Genomic DNA, 26,799 nt, shown 5'->3' with positions numbered 1-26,799 from the left:
TATGGAAACTGTTGTGAAAGAGGCAGACAAGTGACTGGCATCATTTTCTGCATAGAGAGAACAGGGAGACAGGATAAGTGACAAGAATAACGGCACTAACTGACAGAAATGTACCTTTGTCATGAGCAATTCAAAACCTCCTCAAGGATATTATTTTGCTGCACATCAACACAGAGCCTGAGCTGAACTGGAGATAGTGGAGGATTTCAGAGAGATTTTATCTTGTTTTCCCCTTTTTAGGCAATATTCCTGACAGGGTTTTTGATTTGTTTTTATTTTAAATTATGGCCATCATTAAAAACTAGTTTGTAGTTGATTTGCTTAGCAGTTCACACAGGTTGCTTGAAAGACTTTGGATTGAAATGAAGCAGCAGGGTTACACAGCTACAGAGGGCTGGAGAGGAGAGATGAGGTGGATGGAGCTGTTCATGGCAATTTCCTGGAAAGGCTGCAAGAAAGAAAGAGGCTTTGCAGCTTTGAACTTTTCCATCCTTCTGGATTTGTGCCGTTTTCTCTTCCAGTTTAAGGCATACAGGTAGCAGCACTGTGTCAGATCTGAGGTGAATCTGGCTGCTCATCCTGTATTTGACAGTGGTCAATAGCAATGATAGAAGAGGATAAGATGCCTGCAGTCATACAATCACCTGGGGTTCAAAAACCTAAGTGACATAAGTATCTCTTATGAAGACAGAGGGAGAGTTGGGGTTGTTCATCCTGGAGAAGAGAAGGTTCTGGGGAGACCTTAGAGCACCAGTACCTATAGGGGACTACAAGAAAGCTGGAGAGGGACCTTTCACAAGGATATGTAGCAACAGGACAAGGGGGAATGGCTTTAAAATGAAAGAGGGTAAATTTAGATCAGGTTAGGAAAAAAAAAATCTTTACTGTGAGAGTGGTAAGAGACTGGCTCAGGTTGCCTAGAGAAGTTGTGGATACCACATCCCTGGAAGTGTTCAAGAACAGGTTGGATGGGGCTTTGAGAAACCTAATCTACTGGAAGGTGTCCCTTTCCATACCAGGGGGGTTGGAACTGGATGATCTTTAAGGTTCCTTCCAACTCAAACCATTCTGTGACTCTATGATAAATATCTTTAATACTCTTTGGTCGATTTTTTTCTATTATCTTATCTACTGTCTTTTGGAACCCTACCCCCAGTAGGATCCAGAAGGCCTTGTGTTTTATTTCCCCAAAATACTCCATTCCCATCCATTTTGTACCTTTGTTTTGAGCTCTGTGATCTTAATTTCCTGGAGCTGGCCATAAATCTGGCAATTCACAGGTCGGCATTTGCACTTATTAATCTGATATTGATATATGGAACACTGAAATGATGAGAATCTAAACTCATTGATGTCATTGTCATGGCATCATATGTGAAGAAAGATGGCAGATGTTTTCCTGCAGAGCTGGAATAGTGACTTGTGATCAGATTCAAGTCCAGTTTGGACATGGTGAACCAAGTGGTCATTATGCTCAGAAACACAGTTAAGGGGAAGGACAAAATTTCTTAGACTTTAGAATTAAAGAAATCAAGGTCTGTGGAGAGACCAACAGATAAAGTCTGAAAAAATTACACAAGTCCTTTTTGAGACAAAATGTAAGGTTATAAAGTTAAATACAGGTCCAGAAGCACGAAACAGGTCACTTGAGACAAGCACGTGCAACAGACAGCTTTCTCTGTTGTTTTCAGTCTCCTAGGTCTGTTAATCTTAACTCACTTATATAGATCATTACAGATTCAATGCTGTCAGTGATCTGAATTAATCATTTGGAGATACTGATGGATACTGATTCTAGCCAGAGGACATTACAACAGAAGCTCCTCGCTTTGTCTCTCTGAGCTGTGAATGAATCCTTTTCAACAAAGTTTCAGGGAAGAATCTCATTTTTCAGTCTTGCTGAAGTTAAGTACAGTCAGCAGCAGTGTTTTGAAGGCCTGATTTCTTGGTGGCTTTCTGTCATGTTACCTGGGGAACTGACTGCCTCTGTTGAAAATGAAAAAAACTGTTGTTGATATATAGTGAGTAGTTCAGCTCACTGAAAATCAAAAGAATAATATATTCTTTATACTTTGATCACATACAGATACTGTTTTGAGTAGTGAAATTGAAGAATTTGAGATGTTCTTCCTTGGAAATTATCTCTTTACTATTTTGTGATTTTATGGTTTTCTATCCTTTTGTGACTCTGAAACATCCTAATTCTTTTAGCATTGTTCTTCAATGCTTGTGTTTGGTTTTTCTGTAGCTTTTTTGTTGGTGCTGGGAACATTAAAGGCCTCTTGATGAAGTTATTTTGATGTATTGCTATTGCTATTTGTCAAAAGCATTAACCTTCCTACTAATTTATTTTCTTATACATAATGGACTATTCTTTTAGAATGATGACTTTCTCTTTCTAAATGCACCCTTTTCTCTTAGACAAAAACATGAGGAAAAACAAAATATCTTTTAATGGAATCATGGCTTGATTCCTTCCCTCCTCCCCCTCCAGTTCAAACTGAACTCAAACAAGGGAAAGTGTGACAGAAAGCTGTTAATTTGGTTGACAGCATTGCTTAACTGCAGAGATTAATCTTCATATATGACTGAGTTTTCTTCATCTCCTATTCATCACTGAATGATGTCCAGATGAACTACTCTGGAATAACAGCATGATGACATTTCAGAACATCTCAACAATCTATGAGATAGCGCAATATGTCAGAAGAAGCTAATTTCCCTCAAAATTGTTTTAAAATAGAGTAATAGTGATATGGCATGGTATTTATAGGGAAATTTGAGAGCAAACCACAGACAACTAGGAAAAAGTCACAGAAGAGCAAGAGTATTGGGCAGTTTGCTGCCATGGCACATGCATGATTGCCATTAAGAATATTTATTTACAAATTGTGCTGTTTTCATACCAGCTCGTTATATTAGTTCCTCATTGTGGAGAGCTTTATCTGAGATTAAGAATTATAACAAGCAATGTTATGAACTAATAAGCACATCTAATTTGGATGTTGTTAGAGCATTAAATGGAATTAGTGACAGCACTATTTAATTTCATTTTGGTAAGGTTATTATCCCCTTCCATGAAATGGGACCATAACTACTTCAGTGGCTGTAATGGGAGCATGCACAATATTTCTTTGTTTCTGTTTTTAGGTCAGCTATTAGATAACGTTCATCATTAGAAAGGAAAAGTGGTCTATTAGAGGGAGGCTTTTTCCTCTGATGATACAGGAATAAGAATGGTTTGGGTTGGAAGGGACCCTAAAGTTCATGTAGTTCCAAACTTCTGCAATGGGGCATGCTCTGGGCATTTTTTGTGCCTTCGAGTGAAAGCAGGTGGAGCATGCAATAGGATCTTTGTGTTGCAACAAATAATTCCCAGGACTATCCTGCTGGCGTCTCATGCCAGGGCAGGCAGGGGGAACAAGCCCTCTGTTTTGCAAAACTTACATGCAGTGTGTGATTCAGATTCATGATGAATGTGCTCTCCCACCTCCCAGTTTTTGAGCGGGTTCTAATCAGGGCCACTGAGAGCTGCAGCATTTATCAGATGATTTCCCTTCTTCAGGTCTTCATTCACAAATTCATTTCTGTGCAACGGTGCCCAAGACAGCACTAATGAGTTCGCTGAAGTGCTGGAAGCAGGATAGCCATGGTTTTGTGGCTCTCTGCCCGGGTTAATCAGCCCTGTTTCTCAGCAGTGCTAATTAGGTGAAGCTGAGATCTCTGTGGTGGTGAGTATATTCATTCTGATGTGCAGTTATTTCGGGCAGCTCTATGTGGCATTGCACTGCACTGGTAGACCTACACTCAGCATCAAGGACATTAAGAGGGAACCCTGTCCAACAGCTCTGTAGGTTTCCAGCTTGCTCTCCTCCAGTAAATGGGGTACAATTTTTTTATCATAAATTATCTAAGTGATACTCCTTAGAGACAGACCTACTGCTGGACTGAAGTGTTGCTGCCCCCTGGTCTGAATAGAAATACTGTCATTGCCTCAAATAGGATGAAATCCTGACTCCAAGTGAGCAGTAAACAAGTGAAGTAGACAAACTTGTCTGAAAAGCTGCAAATCAAACAGCTATCTAAAAAGTGAGTGTTGGACATTAGCTTGTCAGGTGTTATTGGCTTTTGTCAGTAGCCACCAGAGGCACAGTAACTTTGCTGGCAAGGGTAAGGAGCTCATTTTAGCATTGTTGTGTAACCAGTACCCGTCTGTGCCTTGCAGCTACAGAAACCAGTGCCCAGTGTGCAGACATGCCGTGCCCAGTGCCAGGGACTGCTAAACTATGCCTATGTACTTTGTACCCGTGGAACAGCCTCACCGGACTCACTAGCATGGGTATGGGAAGCTAGGGGTGCCCTGGGGAGCCCTTAGGGATGACAAAGAGCTGATTTGCACATAGAAAAGTTAGGAATGAAGAAATAAAACCTCAGTATGCACTGAAGGGTGACTGGGGGACAACTCTCACTTCCAGTTGAACAAAACTTCTTGGGTGCTTTAAGTTGGGTCCAAATTTCTCTTCAGTAATAACCCATCCCCTTTCTTCTCTGTCATAGTCAACACTATAAATATTCTTTAAAGACAACTTCCTTTGTAAAACCTATGCATAATGAACACCCGATGACATACCATGTGGCACCTCCTATGTCATGCTGCGCGCCCCTGGCTTGGGAGCTGCAGGGGAAGACTCATCACTTGTCTCCATGATGGGGTGCTACAGCCGGCCTTTGCCTGGCTCAGTATCTCCACTGCTTGACCTGGTAAAGGTTTCTTCTACTTTTCATCACAGATGATCCAGAGGCTGTGGGGAGATGGCCTGGGGACCTTATGGATCTGCATCCTGGCAGGCGAGCAAGGGGATCAGAAGTGAGGGCTCTGCAGGGTGCCAGCTTCTTCCAGATAATGCAGGAATGTCTGTTCCAGTCCTGCATATGAAAATAAGTCTCTGACTCCCAGGGGCTGAGTGTGAAACAGTGCAAGGCTGTGCAAGGTGAATTCGTTCCCCCTTCCAGGGGCCTGGTACTCAGGGACTTTGGTTCAATCCAGTCAGGGAACAGTGGTGGACCTCACAACCAGTTGGATTTTCCCAAGCTGCATTTCTTTGCTGTGCATTTCAAATTTGAAAGCTGCTGCCTTTGTTTGCAGATAGTGTTTTTCTATGAACAGTGTAGAAATGAAATAAAAACCGGAGTGAGAACCTGTTTCTTTTTACCAAAGAAATTTGTTATGCTCAACATGGTCAAACCATTACACTGATTGCTCTCTGCTTTTTTCCATGGCAGGATACCCACTGCTGGTACCAATTGCAAAATTAACATGGTGAACAGGACAGAGGAATCTCCAAGGCCACCTGGAATTATGGAATCATAGAATATCTTGAGTTGGAAGGGACCCACAAGGATCATCGAAGTCCAACTCCTGGCCCTGCACAGGACAGCCTCAAGAATCACACCATGTGCCCAGGAGTGTCCAAAGTCTTCTTGAGCGGTGGCAGGCACCTGGGAGAATGCATGTTCGCAGTTGAGAGTGTATCAGGACATTACTTTGGTTTAACAAAAGTTAAATTTCTCAATGTCCTACTTGTGAAAGCTCACAATAATACAGTTGTCATCCTTGCAAAACCAGAGCCAAACAGCAGAATTCTACTTCCAGGCAGTAATCTCTCTCTTCTCCCTATTTTCTTTTTTTCTTTTTTGAGAACATTATGTGGGCCTGTTTGGATCAGAAAATACTAATTGGATTATTTATGCTGCTTTTGACTAAGTAATTGAAATAAATTGGAGGGCTAATGATGACACTGCTTTGGTGAACCCCCATGATATAAACAGCCATAGCAGGGAATTAGGCTGTTTTGTGAAAACATTTTCTGAAGTTATGGTCTTTGATCTGTTCTCCTGTGGTAAGTTGGCGCTGCACTGATGGTCATAAAATCAATTAGTGGTGACAGAAATTGGGTTACTGTTTTAGTGGAACAAGAGCATTCTCTCTGGGTGCCATACACATTTTTTTCTCTCTCCCTTGATCTTTTTTGGCCTCTTTTGGCCTCCAGCTTCCCACATAAACCATTTCACTCCTTTTCTTGCTTGATGCCCCAGAGGCATCTGCTACGGCTCTGAGGACCACTGGGTGAATCTCTGCTCACAACCCTGAGTGCCACATACTCCCCAAGTACCTCTATTTTGTGAGCTGAAGGTTGCATCTTCCTTGCCTGTAGGGGTAGCCACAGAACAGCAAAAAAAGAGACCATCTCTCCCTGCTTCCAAAGCTGTCATCCCTCAGCACTTGTCGCTCCTCACCCATGCTGCAGTGTGTGACTAATAGCAGTGGCCTGCTGCTCAGCACTGAGCATCAGGGCAGAGTTGAACTCTACCCTGCCATGCCTGTGAATGGCACAGTGCTAAAGGTGGTCTAAACATTTCCTAGGTGTTATCAGTCTATTCTACAAACCACAGTGAATGGAACAACGCAGGGAAATACACAAAATACATGCTGCAACCGCTGGCTTTAGGGATAACCAGATTCATAGAGGTAGGGAAAAGGTATCAAAACAAACCCTTGGCTCTTGGCTGATGTGATATATGCTGTTGAAAGTAAAAGTACTGATAATCAGGAAACTATTCTACTGCATCAATATGCTTGACAAGCTAAAAAATAGCTACAAAATTTCATGAATATTTCTGTGTAAACTGCATTTAAATTAATGTCAATGCTTCCCCTTGCAGATTACGAATTAGCAACTATTCTTCTGTTAATGTAAATTTAACTTCTTATTGTTGTTCTTTGCTTTTGTACCAACTCTCTTCCACTAGAAACTGAAGCGCAAACTTCAGAAGGATACTTCTCAAAGCATCCAGATGGCAACAATAATTATTTATTATCTTTAGCTACCATGATTATGCTGCCCAATCTGTGATATTGTAAATCAGTTTTCAGATGGTCATAGTAGTTGTAGCAAGTTTTGTGAAAAAAATTGCTCATTATATGTTTGTTCAGAAGGATTGAACCAGAGCGCTGCAACCCTTTCAACATGAGTAAATCAATGTGGAAGTTTAGATCTAAAAGGGACTCTGAGCATGGAGTGACCAGTGTGGTGGGATGCTCAGAATGAGGAATACCTCATTCATGTGGAACAGAGTTTAGGTTTCTCTGAAATCCACACCCCCAAAGTGGGTTCAATCAAGGGCTGTACTATTTTCTTTTTACTGAAGACAAATTATAGTGTAAAATGAGAGAAATTTCTTCTTTGGGCTAATGCAAAAGCATGACATTCTGTTGCAACCGCACTGATATTCTCAAGTGAGGGTTCAACTCTTGTGCAATTTTTGAGATTTGCGTGTTTTCATTACAAGCTTGCATAGGTTTTGCCCTCCAGAGTTTATTTTTCCCCTTAACCTAATTCTATCCAATCTGTCAGCTTTTCTTAGTAATGTTCTGAGGCCACAATTTTTTTTCTTGCTGAAAATATTATCTGTAAGTGTTCTATATTTGCAGGGTAATGGTGACATTGAAATGAAGGGAATGACACACTGATTTTCAGCACGGCTTTCATAAATTGTCTGCTTAGATTTATGATGTGCCACTTGATTTACAGCACTCCTTTTTTTTGTGGATGCTGTTATCTGTTAACATTTCTACAATAGCCCTCTTTTTTTTTGACTTCTCAGAGGCTAAAGTAACACATCTTTACAATCTTATTTTTAAATTTTGATAACTCGATAGTCACAATTTCTGACTCTTAATAAGGATAGAGCTTGTTTTCCAAAATATCATTTTGTCTTGAGCTCCTGATGCCTTTGTTCTTCATCTTGCAAGTACTGTTGAAAAAAATGCTGTTTAAATTTTAAAGGTTCCAAAACTTACTCTGACAAATAAATCTGTTTTCTGGTACTCTCAGAATTGCTCCTCAGTTTGAGGTATTTTAGATTCCTCAAGGTCTCCAGGTTTTTTTCCAGAAGATGGTCAGTGGTCAAAGGTGCTAAGTTTCTATTTTGTCAAGGCATGAAGACTGAATTTTGTTGTTTCTATAATGAACCCACTATAGTATCTTGGTTGGAGGGAGTTTGAGGAATTTTCCCTCACATCCCATATGGTAGTGGACTTATGGCAATTAAGAGTCTATTTATGGTCCAGAGCATCTTTTCCTATGCTCTAGTACATAAATGCCATTCAAGTGAGTGCCTCTTCCTGCCTGTGTGCATTACCAGGGACTGGTCTTGCCACTCATCAAGGGTATATTAATAGATCACATTCTCCTTCCAGCTGAAGGGAAGAAAAATGATGATTCAGATAATTGCTACAAACTCATAGGAGGCTCTCCAGGTTCCACAAAGCTCCAGTTTGCCTTTTGTCCATCACTGGCTAAGACTTGCCACTGGAAAACTTGTCTTTCTAACTGACAACAGGTGTTACCTACTCAGGCCCATGCTACTCAGTGAGAAAGGTGTTCCTGTCCCTTGTGGCACCCCTGAAACTTATGGTAAGGTTTTAGAGAAAGGCACAAAACTGTTTTCAAAGGCTGCTAGGTGGTGGAATGTAATGCTTTGTTCTTTGCCAGTTAATAGGCAACGGCTTTCAACAACAGAGAAACATAGAAGTACAAGCATGGCATGAATGTATTGCAACAGTATTAACAACGGGGTTACTAGATTTAAAAACAGATATACAGAACTAACTGAAAACCATGTACCTATTTCTATATTGGGACCCCTGGTGGTCTAGTGGTTAGGATGCGGCGCTCTCACCACTGCGATTCCCGGTCAGGGATATTCCCCCGGGCAGATGGAGCTCATCAGCCCTTGTAAGGCCATCCATCTATGAGAAGGACACTCTAAACAAACCTATGTCCTGAGGACCTCACTGCCATTGTCCAAGCTCGCTTGGCCCCGGCAGATGAACCTTAGGATTAAAGGGTGGGCTCAGTTCAGCACATGCTGTGTCTCACCTAAAAAATCCATTGCGCAGGCTCGAAAGGTAAAAGACCTTTCCCAAAATCTTCGTTCATGAAGACTGGCCATACATTTCTATATTATATTAACTCCAATGTCAGGTCTCTCTTTCAGCTGACAAGCTGCCAGACTGCTCACAGGTACTTGGTATGTGGCATCAGTCTTTTGGCAAAACCCTTCTGTCAGCTATTGCTTTTACTGTCCAGGAACAAGCACCATGGTGGGCTTGCTTGGTCCTTTGTGGATGAATCAACTCCCTGCCTGTCTTTAATCTCTGCGTTCACAGCCCCAAGGTCCTTAGGTTGGTCTAACACCAGGAGTGTGATGCAGTAACCAAGAACTTTGGAAATAATCCCAAACATGTCCAGTGTTGGTTTTGGCTGTCACAGCCAAGGTTCTTGATTGTCTGTTTGCCTTCTCATGTGACTTGATCTGTATTTTCCTTTTTTTTTCTTTTAGTTTGAGGTCCACTAGGCTATTTTCCAATGTAATCTAAGACTGAAGATATCGTGGTTTGTGGTTCCCTCCCCACCTTCCATTACTATAAGCATATTTCCCAGTAATTTAAGAATTTTTCTCCAACCTTGAAAATTGTCATGACAGGTTTTTACCTCCTACTTCATTAGGTAGCCATGGTCAGGCTTTCTATAGCCTAGACTCATATGCATCTATGAGAGCCAAGGATGTAAGTGAAATTGATTATAAGAAATGCCAACAATGTGGCTGATGTTCTCCCTGCTCTTGCATGAACACAGATGATTTCTGCTGTGATTAGGGAGCGTGTCTGTCTTGGGCAGATTTCATATGGAGATCAAAACAAGGATGAACAAGATGCTTCAGACAGCACTGCTGAGGGAAAAGAAGAATAAATGCTGCCCAAGATAAGAAAAAAAAGAGAAAAGAATATATTTCCTATCATCTTGAGACTGTTGGCTAAATAAGGCCCAGCTTGTCAAGATATATAGCAACATCTGTTTGTGCAAAGCCTTTGAATATAGACAAAGCAAAAAGCTCCTACCTCTATGGCAACCAGACTGCATGTACAAAATAACAAGGCTTTTTCAGTCCATATGAAGCACATTATCAGTTACTTTACTGCCAAGAACTATAAAGAAAGATGCAGTGCAGAATTTGCCATTGCCGATGATCGTTTGTCTAACTTTATTCCTTTAATCTTTTACTGGAATCTTCTTAAGCTCAGATTTAGGAATGCAGTGGCTTCTCTTGAGACTTTGGCTGCTGCTCTTATCCTCCCCAGCTGTCTGCTCTATCTCTGCTGCAAGTCTAGGTAGCAGTGAAGGTGATTTTAGAAAGCCATGATGTTGGCTATGGCCCTTGCATATCATTTTCATGAGTATTAAGGCTGTCTGTGTGCTGATTGGGGAGGGGAGGTGAAAACATCTCAGCCTTCTCAGCTATCCTAAGAGATAAAATCATGGAAATATTCAATGATAAATGGTATCCGTGTACTGTTTTAAAGATGTTGTGCCTAATCAATTTGCTCCCATTCTTTTCTAATTATCTTTAAATTTTAATTTTGTATTTCTAGGTATTTTCTGAGGCAGAGGAATGTGAGAATTCTGTGGTGGAAATAAGACCTGGAAGGAGGATACACGAAATCAACTCTATTCCTGTGCATCTGCCAGAGTGTAAAGGATACACCGAGTTCAAAGGTTTGGCAGCTAGAGCTCGGAACTTTCTTGAGGGAAAGAGAAACATCTCATGAGAGAAAAAAAACTTTAGACAATGCTCTTTCTCCTCCCTTCATCTAGAGAAAAGCAACTGAGATGCAGTAATAACACACTCTGGCACAGCTGAGAGCCTGTACACAGTGATCGGAGGGAAAACACAGGGACCAGGACTGTCTTTTAATTTGGCCATTGCCTCAGGATGACAGGAAGCTGCTGTCAATCACGAAGTGAAAAGGACAATATTTTAGTGTGCTTGGGACTGCAAAAGGGGCTCTTTTATTCCTTGAGTGATCTATGAGTAATTCTGACATAAAACTTCCAAGTCACCTGCAAAGCCAATTTGGGAGAGAATGGTAACAAACATTTCTTCTAGGAGTTCTGGAGAAAAAAAAAAGAGAAAAATAATTCCTGCCCTTTATTTTACCTGGTATTATCTACTGTGCAAATGTCATTAAGCGACATTTCTCTCCTACAGCCATCCAGTATATATGAGGATTATTATTCCCTTCTTCTCCTCTCTTCCACTGAAAAACAGATAGTGTCTGACAGTTAATGAGGGGGACTCTAATCTGACAGCACTATGAAAGCTGCTGACAGAAAAGATCTTGATAATGGCATAAGAAATTCTTTCTATCTCAGGCTACCATTAAGGTGCCTGTCTGCAGCTGGGAAGCCAGGACATTCTTCTATAATAGAAGCTTGTTAGATCTGAATCATCTTGTACTTCTGCAACCTGTTTAAGAGGAAAACCCAAAACAGCTGCAGGGAAAATAAGAAAATAAAGGCATTCAAAATATAAGGGCTTACTTAGATTTCCTAAATGGGAGTTTGTTGCCATTATTTTGTGGTGAACAATTAAGATGGATTTTGCTTTCAGTTACAGCATTATCCCAGAGTTACTCTGAGTAATACTTTGCATACATATGTATATAGAAATAGAAATTTCGCTGTGGGAGGTACTGTATATCATGTGGGACTTTCTGAAGTGGAGAACTTGCTGTGTAAATTTACATGGTGGACTGCCTATGATTTTGCATAGTACAAGCTGTTCTGGATTGCCTGCATTAGACCATGTGGCATAGACAGAAATTGCCTCCTCAGCCTCAGTTCTGTGCCTTCAACCCCAGGAGACCAGTCTGTGGGACAAGGAGTGACATTTCTCTGAGGTGCTCCCAGAGTATTTCAGAGCAGAATTTTGTTCTAAACATGCATTCATGATTTTTACTTTGGTGTGCTCGGCCCTATGGTTTCAAACTATTAGGACTTTGGACACTACTGGTATTGGGGAGGCAAGTTTCTTACTGCCGAAGAGCAGAAGATGAACATCAACCATTTGGACACATGCAATGTGCTTGCACATGCTTTATTGTGCTTGAAGAAGGGGTTAATGCAGACCTAGGGTGGAGGCTATGAGAAAGGCAGCAGTGGCAAGTGCAGAAAACAAACTGTGACCAGAGAAGGTGAAATGGAGATTTGTTTTCTGAGTCCAGCACAGAGGAATTTTAGCATCAAGTTTGCTGCCTGTTCAGCCTTTATTGAACTTTCTCAAAGGGTTGTTCTTTATATGTGTCTCAGTAAAAATGAGAAACACGTTGCTTTGATGTAGGTTTTCTTTCTTTGAGTAAAGAACAGGCCATCCAGGTGCTCAACCCTTCCTAAGAGGAAAACTTAAATAAGGCAGCCAGTATACCCAGCCTGTCCCTTGCATTTTGGAGGGTTAAACTTCATGTAAATTTGTGAAGCTGGCACATATAAAAGCATACTCTACCCTCTGTATTTTTTCCCACTGGTATGTTGTCTGCTCACAAAAGTGGTATTTCTATGTCATTTTCTCCAGATATTCCCATTGTTTTGTTGGTGGGGTTTTTTTGGTTTTGTTTTTGGTTTTGGTTTTTTCCCCCCCTACCTACACATTCCATTTTAGTGTGCCATCTGCTTTCAACCTGCTTAGTGTTATACTCCAGCTTTTAATGACAGAGGAATTCAAGTGCCAGGGTCTGTATTTTATTGCTAAAGATGGCATGCAGACCTTCTTTAAATGATTCCAATTCATCTAAAGCCCCTGTTTGGATGGTTTTCAAAGGCAGCTTAGGGTTATCAAGCTTCTACTGCAGATCTTGCTAATCTTTTTAAAGGGACTCTCTCTGAGGTTCTTTAACTTCCTAAACACTCCTTTTTGCCTACTTCAAAGCTAGGAAATATGGGTGTTTTTATGTGAAAATTTCATACATCCTTGTCTTAATTTTTCTTGACAGATGCAAGCTGTTGTGTGACCTAAAATCCAGGAAAAAAAAACAACAGAAACCCTACCTTAAAAATGTATAAAATAATTTTTGTCATTTTTACACTTCAGACTGAAACTTTCTTAAATACCTGACGCTTTAAAGTCTTGCGTCTTGCTTATTTCTGGAGAAGAGACTGAATCAAAATAGTGTGGACCTTCGACTCAGGAATCTATCTTAATTTTGAAGTGTTTGCAACTGCTGGTAGCTGCAACAAGTACCCCAGTCAGTTTCAGCTACTTTTTGTTTCTCCAGCTTTGGATATTGCATCTTTCTCTGTAGGCCAGCTTTCTGAAGTTCAGCAAATAACCTCCATGAGTGTCCTGGGGCTGTTCTCCGCAGTGGACGCTTCTCCTCCCTGACATGCATGAGGGATTGTGCTGAGCTGGAGGCAAACTGCCAGTCAGGAGAGATTGCACTGAACCTTTCTTTTCTTCAGCTTAGGCATGTGGTCCACGTGTGCAGAAGAGCCCTGCTTTGGCGTTGCCGGTTGTGTCCCAAGTGCCTGTCAAAGCAAGAAGGCCACATAAATTGGCAAGCAGCAATAAAAAAGATTTTGTGCACAGTGTTGTTTCTAGGACTTTTGTACCCACAGAACACTGGGGTTTTTTTTGGGTGGATTTCTGAATAGATGTTTTATTCCCTTAGATTTTAAACTGTGATTTCTACTTGCATATATGTCTATATGAAATCCCAGTGGGCATTAATCTGCATTTTTAAGCACTTTAAATATCTTTACAGTGTTGTTCTTCACTTATCTGTGGGGAGATAACTCCTCAGTGGAAGCTAAAATTCTTTATAGAAATACCTCTGCTGTACAGAAAAGATATTTTTCTCCATGAAATTGTAGATCGGTTTTGTTAATATTCCCAAGTAATTTCCCAGCAAAGATCAAATTCTCTGTTATATTTTGTACATTTACCCAGAAATCTAAGAGAAACTTTTGCCTTTTTTTTTTTCTTTTTTTGTTAGTGGAAAAGCCTAATTGGAATGGACGAAATGACATTATTAAATACCAGAATGAAGATCACCAGGGAAATAATCGAGCTGCTGATACTCTGATACTTTAATGTTAACTCAGTGCTTCTAAATAATCAGTAATCAGCAGCTTGAATTAGACTGAGATAGACTCAGCTAAGTGCTTGACTACTCAAAGTGAGTGCAAGAGATTTGGGGAAAAGTTCAGTGCAGTCAGGGAAAAAAATGTACTGCATTAAATATGCAGGACTAAAGAAATCATGCTTCTATTTTATTTTAAGTAAACACATTATCTTTTGATATATGTTGGTCTTTCTTCATGTGAATCATGAATCTTGCAGCACTTCAAGCCCTGATTAATATTCTTAATTACTCTCCCTTTTTCATTCTTGCAGCTGGCAGATGGAATGCTGCAGATCAGACAGTGCCATATCAGTAGTGTTTATACGTCTGTGAACAAATGGTGTTATAGCCTGCGCGTTTATCCCCTTTGATCCATACACGACTGAAGCAAGGTGCAATAATCAAGACTTTATTTAATTTTTTTCTTTCTCTTTCCTGTCTCTGTGGTGTTAACCCTGTTGGGAGCAGATGATAGGACATGGACTGTGAGCCAATCTCTGTAATGACAAACAATTTTCAGTGAAAAGGACATCTGGAAATCCTAGGACATCTACATCCAGAATGGATATCTGCATCCATTCTCTCTGGACAAGATATGCTAGAGAAATGTCTATCTTCTAGTAAGTTAGGCTGAAAATTCTCAGTGGGAGTGTCAGCAGTTTTTGTGATTTTCTGTGCCAGTGCTAATTAGGGTGGATATACAAAGAATCCAAAAGAAAGAGCATAATATCAGTAAAAAACTGAGAGATGATTTCTAATTAGCTGAAAAGTGAATGAAGGTTCAGTAATTCCTTCTGTTTGCTAGGGGCAAAGAATGAGTTCTCTAAATGAAAGAATCCTAATTACTCTAGAAATTTAAGTTTTTCAGATCTTTCTATTTCTTATGTGTTTTCACACTACCTTCCAGGTCAAAGAATAACTTTTCTCACTAGCAGCAATGCAAAGTCTATTTTGATAGGAAAAGCAAGACCTTCCTTCTCTGTCATGACTGTTAGCAAAACCAGTAGATGAAGAGTGACCAGTTGATTTTATAATGTGCACATTGGTTTGTTGATGTTAAAATTAGATGACATTTTATGTGGTCAGCATTGCTATCATAATCTATGTGTTTACAATGAAAATATTTTAGCCTAAGGAAATACATTATGCTATGCATAATTCACTTGGCTTTTGGACACAGGAAGGTTTCTGTGTTTTTCAGTTAGTTTTGTAAGAGGAAATGTTTTCTCATGCATTGTGTAGGACTTGTAAATATACTGTCCCATGAAGGCACCAGAATCTGACTAATATGAGGTGATTGGCTAAAATTCAGGACTCTACTTTGAATATTCATCTTGTTGGAATAATTTAGGTAATGAATCAAATGACCTCCTGTGATTGCTTGGATGTGATTATGAAAAAAAAAAAGGAAAAAAAGATGTACAGTATCACAGGTTATGACACCAGCACATAGAACTGCAGCAGAGCCCTCAAGCTCAGACATCATAATTCCTCATCAGCTATTTCTCTGAAATGTTTGGAACTTTGTCATTAAAAGGACTCTGTGGTTATAACAATGATGTCAACTTGCAGGAATTCAAAGAAATGTGTATTGAAGAATACACAGTGAAACTATTGGATGTGAGGCTACAAAATGTCCATTTAATTATCAGAAATATTCTAAACATGTGTCCGTTTAGGGCCTATCACTTCCACCCTGGCTGCAGCCTCAGGTGTCAATGCAAAGCAAAGCTAACTCAGCTTAGTAATTCCTATGACTTCCATCAGTAAGGTGGTAGTCTAAGCAGGTTCCTACACTGGCATACTTACTTATAAGACTTTCCTTTTCTTATAGTTCCAACTCCTTTTGGTTGAAACTGTATCTCAGTTCATGTTATTATTCTCACTATTAATAGCTGAAGGGACTCCTGTAAGCTGTGTCTGGTTAGAATTCCCTGGATGTGTCAATTGTTCTCTCCATTGCTGTTGTTGTCACCGAACTTACATTTTTGTAGCAGCATTTGTCATGATGCTAAATTCTCGTAGTTGCTGCATAGGTGTTGTAAAGTGTAAAGTGTTTTATGCATTCTGTGCTGGAAACCAAGGCATCACGGGGTTGCATGAGGTACCGACACCTTTCTTATTTTGAACAAAACTACCTCATTCTTTTTTTTGTTTTCTGCTTCAGTGTCTATAATAATTATAATTAAATGAAATTTGTTGAGGTGTTTCATGTATGTGGTGGGGTAAAGATGTGCCTTTTTGATTTGATTTACCACTCTGATGTACAAAATGCCTCTGGTAACATGTGACAGTTATAACACCGTTCTCATTCCAGGCAGGTTTCCGGCTAAAACCTGAGGTATATTAGAGAATTTGTCTGATACAAATTGGCCCTGTTCTTACAGGACACCAAATCAACAAGTCTAACATCTGCAAACCAGGATTTTTTTCCTTCCTTCCAGGCATGCCATCACTGTTGTTCTTTGGCGTCTGAACTCACGGTGAACTGAGTTTATCTTCATTAGATAAATCTATCTTCAAAGATAGGCTTTATCTTCATTACAGGATAATATAATGTGTAAGTGAAAATTGGTAATGAGATGTTACTGCTCTTGGAGTGTGATTTATTAGGAGGAAGCTAAATTCTGGTTAAACAAATACACTTCTATTTGAATGTTGACAGAAGATGCGTAGAGCATCTGATCATTCCTTATATCTTTAAGAAGTGGCTTCCTAATGAAATCAGATACTTTAAGTATCTAGATCTCTAGCTCAAAACTTATTTGACATTTCATTATCATATGAATCACTTTTTGGCTTGGCGAGTTTAGACATAAAACTTGGATACTAAGTACTGTGTGAAAAATTGACTAGGGGAATTATAAAGATTCTAATATCTCAGCATTTTCTTTGCTTTTATTGATCACTGCAATCTTGATGATGTGTCAGCAGCCAAAAAGCATTCTAAGTAAGTTGATATATTAAAAATGATCCAACCTTTTATCTAGATTTATATTAGATGCAATCAGGTGACACACAACTGTGATCTCCTTTGTGACTTTCAAAATTGGTTACGTCACAATCAAAGGAAATTTGACTGAATAATATTAATATTTTATTGCTAGTTGTGCTTATTTATTCAGACATTTACTTTGATATGGTCCCTAACATTTATTCTGAATGAAAGTCTAGAGACTTATAACCACCCTAAAAAATGTAGTTTTCCAACAGAAAATTGTTTGTGTTTAAGTATAGTACATGCTTAGTTGTTACAGAACTGTTGCATCATCCTAACTATCACATTTTGGCTTTATACAGGTTTTAGTGAATTATATCCCGACTAAAACAGCAAAAAAATTACTGTTAACAAATGTGACAGTTTCTGTTGGGATTTTTTTTAAGGTTGACTAGATTAAATTGGATTTATCTGAAACCTGGTGTGTCATGTAATAAAATGGGTAGGGTGTTTGGTTAAAACATAGGTTTTAACTCATGTTAGCTAAATTATATACCCTAAAAACTACAGCACTTTTTAGTTGTTCAAAATGCATGTAAAAGGTAAAGCTTATAGTAAAAAAAAAAGACTGAGAATGTCAAAATGATGTTTAACAAAGAGGTAGTTCTATTTTATAATAAATCCCAACCACGTCTAAATTATTGCCATATCAGCTGCTAAAGGTTTCATTTTTTATTGCTTATTACCCAGGTAAGGCAGGGGAATGAACAGCCATGTACATGCAAAGCTCTTCCTTGGGTAAGTCACTAAAGGGGAGTGGTCTAGGGAGAGATGGGTCTCAGGGAAAGATGGGCTCAAATCTGTATTCTATCACAAACTTCCCCTGAGGTTAAGCAGGGGGAGACCATAAATCCCATATGTAAAGAAAAGGGATTGTTTTTATTTTCAGTGGGTCATAAAATACCAAGGGCTGCTGTAGACCTAAGGAGAGACTTGTGCTCTGCTTTTTCTACTTTCCTAAGTGAGGATTAATGAACTTTTTGGTTTTACAGCGTGCTCTGAAGTCACAGAATCGGTTTCCATTCATCAGTCTGGAAACAAAGATCATTGCACAGAGTAGCCTAACATTGTCTAGCAGAACTGTTTTGGAAACCTCTGAAGAGAAGAAGAAGGAAAAAAGTTAACAACATGATTGGATCAACACATAAATAAAAAAAAAAAAAACAAAACCACAAAAATGGTGTGTTTCCAGAGTGTGAGTAAGAGAAGATGGAAGGAAAAGAGACAATTAAATAGTCAAAAGGAAGAAGATGCATTCTGACCTAGGGGTTGTTGGGGACCTGCATGTCTGGAAACCCAGGACCCGTTGTGTCTTTCTGCTTCTACTTTTTTCCTCTTCTGCTTTGGTGACACTGCATTTTGGGGGAAAATCACAGAATATTCAGAATTGGAGGGAGCCTAAATGAAAGGTAATCCTTAAGGAAACCTCATGTGTGCCCAGAGATTGTTTCTTCACACTGTCAAGGTAGATGCCACATATCTGCCTTTTTTCTTCAGAGGGTGCTTTTCTTCCTTCAATGTTCCTAGGGTTCACCCAGACCTTTGTATCTGCCTGGTCTTTTCTATGTGAAGACTTCAGCAACAAAGCTGATCTCAAATTTCTCTGCCAGGTTACTTCCTGCCTTCTACCTTTACCTCTGAAAAAGTCCATTCATTTTCTATGCTAGCCTCTATTCCTCTTCACTCCAGAATGTGCTCAGAACACATCTGACTTTCAACTCAGCTCTCTATTGTCTTGCAATTTTAGTATGTGTCAAATGCAAACCCAGAAGCACACCTTTTCCCACTTGCTGTTGTTAACTGATTATTTCTTTGTAGGTGAGGATTTTCTTCAAGGAAAAAATATCTCTAATGCAGCAGATATGAAAATATATTTTTTTCTGCATGGATATATTTCTAATATCCTTTTCCGGCAATAACTGAGCAAGCAAAGCAAGGGAATTTTATGTTGCTGCCTAGTCAAACTCTCTTCCTGACATGTAGTCTGTCTGCTGTGCTCATGAATGTTACAGCAGAAATGTACATCAGGTTAACCAGCTTTGTCTCTCCAGAGCAGAAAGGTGGGCTTTAATCTGCAGTAGAAGTCTCCCTGATCTGTCAAAGAAATTCTTTCTATTAACTCTAATAGCCCAAAGCCTCATGCTGTGCTCCCTTGCTTTTCTTCCCTATTGCTACTTCCACATTGATCTGAACTTCAGTTGCATGATCCTGACCACAAAGTCTAGTGTCTCTTTTAGGTGCTGTTTCTCCTGCTCACACCTGACATATTGCATCTCCAGAACTAAGGGAGATTTATCAGGACTGTACTACACTTCTTCCAAATCAGACCTTCTTTGAGAGCAGAACAAGTGGTGCCTTCTGTTTAACACTGCTAGCCCTTGTCCAATTTTCAATATCTAATGGGAGGATTTTTATATTTGAAAAGTGATGCTTGTGTATGCAGCCAAAATTAAAGATAGTTTTCTATTCAAGGTAGAGCTCAAGCAGTCTCTGCCTCAGGGATTCCTGCCCTGCTTTTCCAATGCTTCTTGAAAAGCTCCAAGTTGTACCAACCTATTTGTTCCCTGATCTTTACCAAGCCAGGACACCATTCTAAAACAATAGAAAGTGACCACTGTCTTTTTTACAACAGGCTATAAAAGCATAAAAATTACACTGTGTTGAAGGTATATAAAACCCTCAGAGTCCAATAAAGCCAGCTGATGGAGCTGAAAGCTTTGATAGCCTCTGCAAGGGGCACCTTTGGGTCAGTGTCTGCTGAGTGATTTCCATATGAAAGGGGTACTGTTTGGGAGGAGAAGGACAGGGATTTTGCTTTTAACTAGCCTACACTGAATAGAGAAGGGCTGGTGGGGGCATCTGAGAAAGTTGTGTATAACGGATGGTTCTTTGGGACTGGACTTAGGAACATGGCCAAGCCTCTAGACATCAGTGTGGTTGGTGCTTTCCAGATGAATGAGAGATGAAGGACATAGAGATAGATGTGGAAGACCAGAATGATCTTAAAAACTATTCTGGGAAATATCTTAGTAGTCATATTCTTTTCCAAGGTGTATGCCAGTAAGCTTTAGATGCTATTCTGAAAAAGAGCTGTAAGGAGAGTTTTGGAAGGAAGCAGGCTTTCACAAAGCCTGGACTAACAGCTGGAGCATGAAGTCCACATACACAACACAGAAAAAGTGAGGACTATGAATTCTATCTGGGGGGAAAGGTCCAAGTCTAAATGTGGCGGGAAGAATGTGACAAGGAATCATGGGAATTGTAGTTTTTGGGTTCTCACGCATGCTCAATCAATACTTGATTGTCATTGGTTGAAAGATCATGTGACATGTTTAAGTGCTGTATTTAAACCTAAGTGTTTTGAAATAAATCTCAATTCTGGTCTGGCACTGGTTCGTGTCTGAGCTGGGTTCGTGCCTTAAAACAACACCTCATCTAGATGAAATGGCTTTCCTTAATATTTCCTTAATATTTCCTCAGTGTTCTAGATTAGTACAGCATTTTGGGGTGCACGGCACTTTTCTCAACTTCTTCTCAGCCAAGTGAGCAGCACTGGAGTAGTAAAGCCTGTGCTGTCCCTGGGGCAGGTCAGTCCTGTTCTATTCGTGTTTCTGTCCAGGAGTGTTACTTGCACCAGGACATCACAGGGATACCACGCTGTTGCAATGAAAGTACCTTCTAGTTCTCCCCATGCGATTTATTTCATTCCTGTTCTGCTGCCCTGTGCCATGTTTTTTGCAGAGAGAGCACTACACAGGACTCTACAGTCACCCTAGATGATTTTGCATTTGTGTGACTTGGCAGAGGTGGGAGAGAGATGAAAGGTGCAAGCATACTCCTGTCTTGTCATAAAAGGCAAGTGTAAAGGGACCAGGGGATTTTGTGGCTGAAGACTTGTCTACGTACTCTGGAGTCCTTATGACTTAAATTTTGTATCAGTGAAGCTTTACTGATTGCAAGACTTATTTCCTGACTCATGTCATCTTAAAGGAGAGCAGCACCTGAGCTATGCAGCTCAGACATGAATTGCCATCTACATCTTCATGGCATCCCTGTTGGCTGATGGAAGAGGCTTTATGTAGGTGGAGTTCCACCTAAATGAGAGAAAAGCTTTGGGAAGATCAGAGCTGTGCTCAGCACCTTGCGCAGCATGGGTCCTTCCTTCTTTCAGCATTTGGTGATTTCCAAAGCACAACTGCAAAAAAATTTAAGTTGCTTGATTGTACAAGGAGTTCAAGTATGTGTACATATAACAGTCCTGTGAATGATGTCATCATTCTCTGAAACAATCCATTAATGATTTGATTTCAGTAAAATGGGATTTTTACCCCTCCACAGAATGGGAATGGGGGTTGTGAAGAGTGCTCTTTCATGCTGTAAAATATGACTACAACCACCCCTTACTGACACACACTGCTGGGGTTATCCTTTGTGTGAAGTTTAGTTTTAGTTTTGTCCTCATCAAAATTTCTCTGGAATGAAAGGTGAAAAAATGTGATTCTCTGAGTTACTGAGAGCAGGAGATCTGTCTAAGAAGGCTCCAAGATTCATGTTGGCCCATTTCTGATGGGCCTGCCCTCTTTAGTGTTCTTATTTATGGACCTGTTAACAAAACGCTGCTTTGGGATATATATTTTTTTTCCTTTAAGGGAAAAAGCTTTCACATTTGGTCTGGAAATGAGGTTGCTTAAGCTTTTGCTCATTTTGCACTGGAGCTGCCACATCTGCAGCTGGAACTATGCCAAGACTCTGATGGAAGAACAAGCAGATGGACTTCTAACCTTTACAAAGGGTATATTACAGCAAAGCAAATGGGAATTAAATTAAAGAAACCATACACTCGGTCATTTTATATGAAAATGGGTAAAGTTCAGACTTATCTTTGTATTGGAAACAGTTCTGTGCTCTGGTTTTATTTTATTTTGTTGAGAGGGAAAGGAGGAATCCCTCTGCCCCAGTGGTGCCACAGCAGGAAAGTAAAAATTCATTATTTTGTTCCAGACACAAACATTCTTGGTGAGAAAACATTAGAGTGGAATGTAGAATTGAAATTTCATGGTTTAACCCTGGCAGGCAGCTAACCCCCATCCAGCCGCTCTCTCATTCCCCACTGGTAGGTTGGGGGGGAGAACTGGGAGTGTAAAAGGATAAAGGCAGTTCAACTGGTAAAGCAAAAGCTGCACATGCAAGGGAAGCAAAACAAGGAATTAATTCACCACTTCCCATGGGCAGGCAGGTGTTCAGCTGTCCCAAGGAAAGCAGGGCTCCATCACGTGTAATGGTGACTTAGGAAGACAAACACCATCACTCTGAATGTGCTAGAGCAGCTTTGGTGGCACTGAATGTCCAGACAGGGTCAGCACAGAGCACCCAGACTAAAATAGTACAAAGAGAAACCTCATAAAGTTGAAGACATTCATGGGTATTGAAACAGGTCACTTTTTTTTCCTTGTGCATTATAAATGGGATTCAGACGAACAAGCACAGGTTCTGCTCTTTAGATTACACTTTTCCTTAAGCCATATCCTTGACTTTCTCATTTGATTTGATGTAAGAGGTTATTAAGTGACACTTCATGACCTAAGATCCAAGTTTAGAGGGTGATGAATTCTGTCTTAGCAGCTCATGTTTCCCTGGAAATTTTTTTGGGGATGAAAAAGCTACTGCTATCATTACTCAGTGTCAACAACATTAAAAAAAATAAAAGTCATACAGTTAAATTGGAAATTAGGAACAAAAGATAGGACTCTTCTCTAACATCCTGCCTATAAACATTTCTTTAAGACAGAATATCTCTCTGCTGCTTTTACAGTCAAGGAAAATATCTCCTATTCTGGTTTCATGGAGAACAGAACAAATTGGAAAAAACTGTAGAAGTAGGAGAGAAGTAAGCTCATAGAGATCATAACTTTTAGGTAGAGCACAAGGTAAAAAAGATATGAATACATAGTACTGCCAGCAGAGAGGCTGTTAACAGAAAGAATTAACTACATATTCAGTAGAAAGTCTCCAGTCTGTGTAGTGTTCAGTGGTGCTACTGGTGTGTCTCTGGGTAAACTAAAGCAAAACCTCATTAAAATGTAGCTCCTGGTGATTCTTGTAAAGCCTGCATTATCCAGAGCAGATGATTGCAATAACAAAAAAGTGAACACGTCCATTTCTTTGTCTGATTGGCAGCTCCATAATAAATACTACATAACATGCTAGGAAGAATTTGAAAGCCGGTCACAGAAACACGGCAGTCTTGATATTTCAATGACATGGGTTCCAGCCAGCAATCCGCATTTTAAACATGGCCAATGATAAAGTTATTAAGGTTATACTGAAGATCAAATAATGACATGGCTACAGGCTGAGGGAGAAATCTAGTCTCAGAGAAAGAACTCTGAAGAGAATACAGGATACTAAACTTCCTGTGGCTGTAGGGAATATTTTGATTCTTCAAAGGAGAAAAGCCCAGAATTGCTGATGAGAGAGAGATATGATGATACTTACGTTGAGTTTAGCAAAGCTTTTGACGCTGTCACTGACAGCTTCCTTCCGGCTATCCAAGTTGAGATATTACAGGCTGGCAGAGCTGTAAGATTGGGTCACTGGCTGGGTCATCAGGCTCAGTAATTAATGGGTTGTATTCAATGTGGAGGCCAGTAACATGTGGACTTCCTTGGGGGTCTGTACTGTGACCTATCCTGTTTATTATGTTGTGGTGGGTTGACCCTGGCTGGATGCCGGGTGCCTGCTAAAGCCATTATGTCATTCCCCTCCTCAGCTGGACAGGGCAGAGAAAATATAGTGAAAGGCTTGTGAGTTGAGGTAAGGGCAGGAAGAGATCTCTCACCAGTTACCCTCATGGGCAAAACAGACTCAGCTTGGGGAAATCAGTTTAATTTATTGACAATCAAATCAGAGTAGAATAATGAGAAATTAAACCAAATCTTAAAATACCCTACCCCCATTCCTCCATTCTTCCTGGGCTCAACTTCACTTCTGATTTCTCTACCTTATCTCCCGCAGGCATCGGGGGGGGATGGGGAATGGGGGCTGTGGTCAGTTCATCACATGCTGTCTCTGCCACTCCTTCCTCCTCAGGGGGAGGACTCCTCACACTCTTCCCCTTCTCCAGCGTGTGGTCCCTCCCACAGGAGACAGTCCTTCACAAATTTCTCCAACATGAGTCCTTCCCATAGGCTGCAGTGCTTCATGAACCGCTCCAGTGTGAGTCCTTCCCACAGGGTACAGTCCTTCAGGAACAGTCTGCTCCAGGGTGGGTTCCCCTGGGGTCACAAGTCTTGCCAGCAAACCTGCTCCAGTGTGGGCTCCTCTTTCCACAGGACCATAGGTCCTGCCAGGAGCTTCCCATGCTCCTGTGGGCATCCACCTGCTCTGGTGTGGGGCCCTCCATGGGCTGCAGGGGCTCATGGGCTGCACCACAGGCCACTTAGGAATCTCTGCTCCAGCTCCTGGAACACCCCTTGACCTCCTTCTTCACTGACCTTGGGGTCTGCAGGGCTGCTCCTCTCACATATGCTCACTCCTCTCTTCTAGCTGCTGTTCTGCAGCATTTTTTCCCCCTTCTTAACTCTGTAATCCCAGAGGCACTACCACCACCGTTGATGGGCTTGCTTGGCCTTGGCTGACCTTGGCCAAAAGTGGAATTGGTTCTGTTGGACATGGGGGAAATTTCTAGCAACTCCTCACAGAAGTCACCCCAGTAGCCCCATCACTACCAAAACCTTGCTACACAAACCCAATACATTTGTCAGTGATCTGGAAGAGAGGGCAGATGATATCTGGTCAGCTTTATGGATGATAACAGATTGGGGGAAACAGTTATGTTTTAAGGCAGGCTTGCTACTCAGAGGGACTTAGCCAAGAAATATGGGCTGACAAGAACCTCCTGAAACTACAAGAAAAAAATGCCAACTCCTGCTGCTGGGAAGAATGAGCCTCTGCAACAGCAAAGGCCAGGCACTGCCTGCCTGGGAGCAGTTCTGCAGGAAAGGCCTTGGGGTTCCTGCTCTTGATAAAGCTGAGCATAGAGCCACAGGGACACTGATAGCAGAGGCCAACAGCACCTTGGGCTGTAGGAACAGGGTCAAAGCCAGGACATTCAGGGAAGGGTTTATTTCTTTTTTACTTGGCATTTGTTAGACCACAACTAGAATAGTGCATCCTGTTTTACCCCTCTAGTGAAGAAAGTCGTCACTAAACTGGAGTGATTTAAGGGAGTATACCACTGTGGTGGTGGATGGAGTACTTGACCTGTAAAGAGGAACTGGAGAGCTGGGCTTATTCTGGAGCAGACACAGCTTTAGGGATACCTAATAGCAGTCCCCAGTGCCTACTGAGGAGGTGGTGCTTGGCTTTTTGGCTGCTGTTCTCTTCTCCCTGGTATCCAGCAACAAGATGTGTGGGAATGGTTCAAAGTCGTGCCAGAAAGGGTTTAAGCTGAACGTTAGGAAGTGTTTCTTTGCCAAGAGGGTGGTCAAACTCTGGAACAGGCTTCCTAGAGAAGTGGTTGATCTTTCCGTGACTGTCAATTTTAGGAGGCATTGGACAATGCCATTAACAACATGCTTTAACTTTTAGTCAGCCCTGAATTGGTCAGGCAGTTGGACTAGATGACTGTTATAGGTTTGGTTCAGTTCTGTCCTATGGTGTCCTATCCTAGCCTAGCCTAGCCTAGGCTACTTTTGCAGTGGTGCAGGTGGGAGGGTGACAGAGAATAGGGAGGTACTGACAGAAGGAAAAGTTTTTTTCCCATGGCAACAGTCTAAAGATTGTAGAATGTTCTTGGAGGTTTTCAAGACCCAGCAGGATAAATTCCCAAGTGGCCTGATCTGAATTCAGTATAGACCCTATTTTTAGATTAGTCTAGACCCCCCTTGGAATTATTCTGAGGCACTTTGATGTCGGCTGCCAATCTTGCTTATGGAATTATTGTAGTTCTGGTGTTACTATTTAAACAGAAATTGTGTAACTGTGAGGAGGTTCAAAGATCCAGAAGTGGGGAATAAAGAAACTCCCAGAAAAACATCCCTCAGTATGAAGCGTGACTAATGGTTCATTAGTTAGCTTACAGATGTAAGCATGAGCAAACTTGATACTTTCACACTAAAAGAAGATTATTTGGGCCTATTTCACTATTTGTGAATGAGAATAGCAATTTATATATACCCTTAAAATCAAAAGAGAAAATTGTGCATCTAATTACATAAGTCTTGTGTGGGAATTGAGGATGCATAGAAATAGTACTGGTTAAAGAGAAAGACCACCAGAAATCAGCAAATAAACCTGTCATCTAATCGATCTGGTTAGATTTGCAGTTTTCCGAGCATTGCTAAGAAAGATTGCATGCTTGGGTATGGCATGTCAAACTAATGAGTGGCTGCAGAAAGTATCTTAGCAATCTGTGATTAGTTATCAGAAGCAGTGTATCAAGGCTGGCACCATAGTGCTTAGCTACCATCCATTACTAGAAATCTGCAGAGAAAGCACCTGAATATGCAAATATTTGCTCTAGTTGAGCTCTGACTGCAGATTTTGAAGCAGAGCAGTGCTGTGACTCCTGGCATACACAAATTCAGGTTAGTCTGTCACTATAAACCCACTGGCCATGCTAGCAGGGCCAGTGGAAGGAGGGGAGGGCATGGCTGACGCGTGTGTGAGGAGGCTGCGGGCCGTGTTTTGGAAAAACGCCACTACAACACATTGACTTCCTAACTATAAGGCTGTTCAGCCCTTGTCACTGAGGGAGGGGGTAAAAGCATGGTTACTGTTA

General features: G+C 40.8%; 1 long non-coding RNA gene across 1 annotated transcript; it reads left to right on the top strand.

Moving 5' to 3' along the window:
- Window positions 1-16,499: 16,499 nt before the first annotated feature.
- On the top strand, window positions 16,500-18,131 carry LOC113964903. Its single transcript, XR_003533335.1, has 3 exons — window positions 16,500-16,580; window positions 17,709-17,756; window positions 18,011-18,131. It is a non-coding gene; the product is annotated as an uncharacterized LOC113964903 (long non-coding RNA).
- Window positions 18,132-26,799: the final 8,668 nt, after the last annotated feature.

Source organism: Neopelma chrysocephalum, unplaced genomic scaffold (genome assembly GCF_003984885.1).
Source record: "Neopelma chrysocephalum unplaced genomic scaffold, ASM398488v2 Primary Assembly neopelma1_43, whole genome shotgun sequence".
NCBI classification, from domain to species: domain Eukaryota; kingdom Metazoa; phylum Chordata; class Aves; order Passeriformes; family Pipridae; genus Neopelma; species Neopelma chrysocephalum.
Note: the sequence above shows the minus strand (reverse complement) of the source record. Positions and strands in the feature narration are given on the sequence as shown.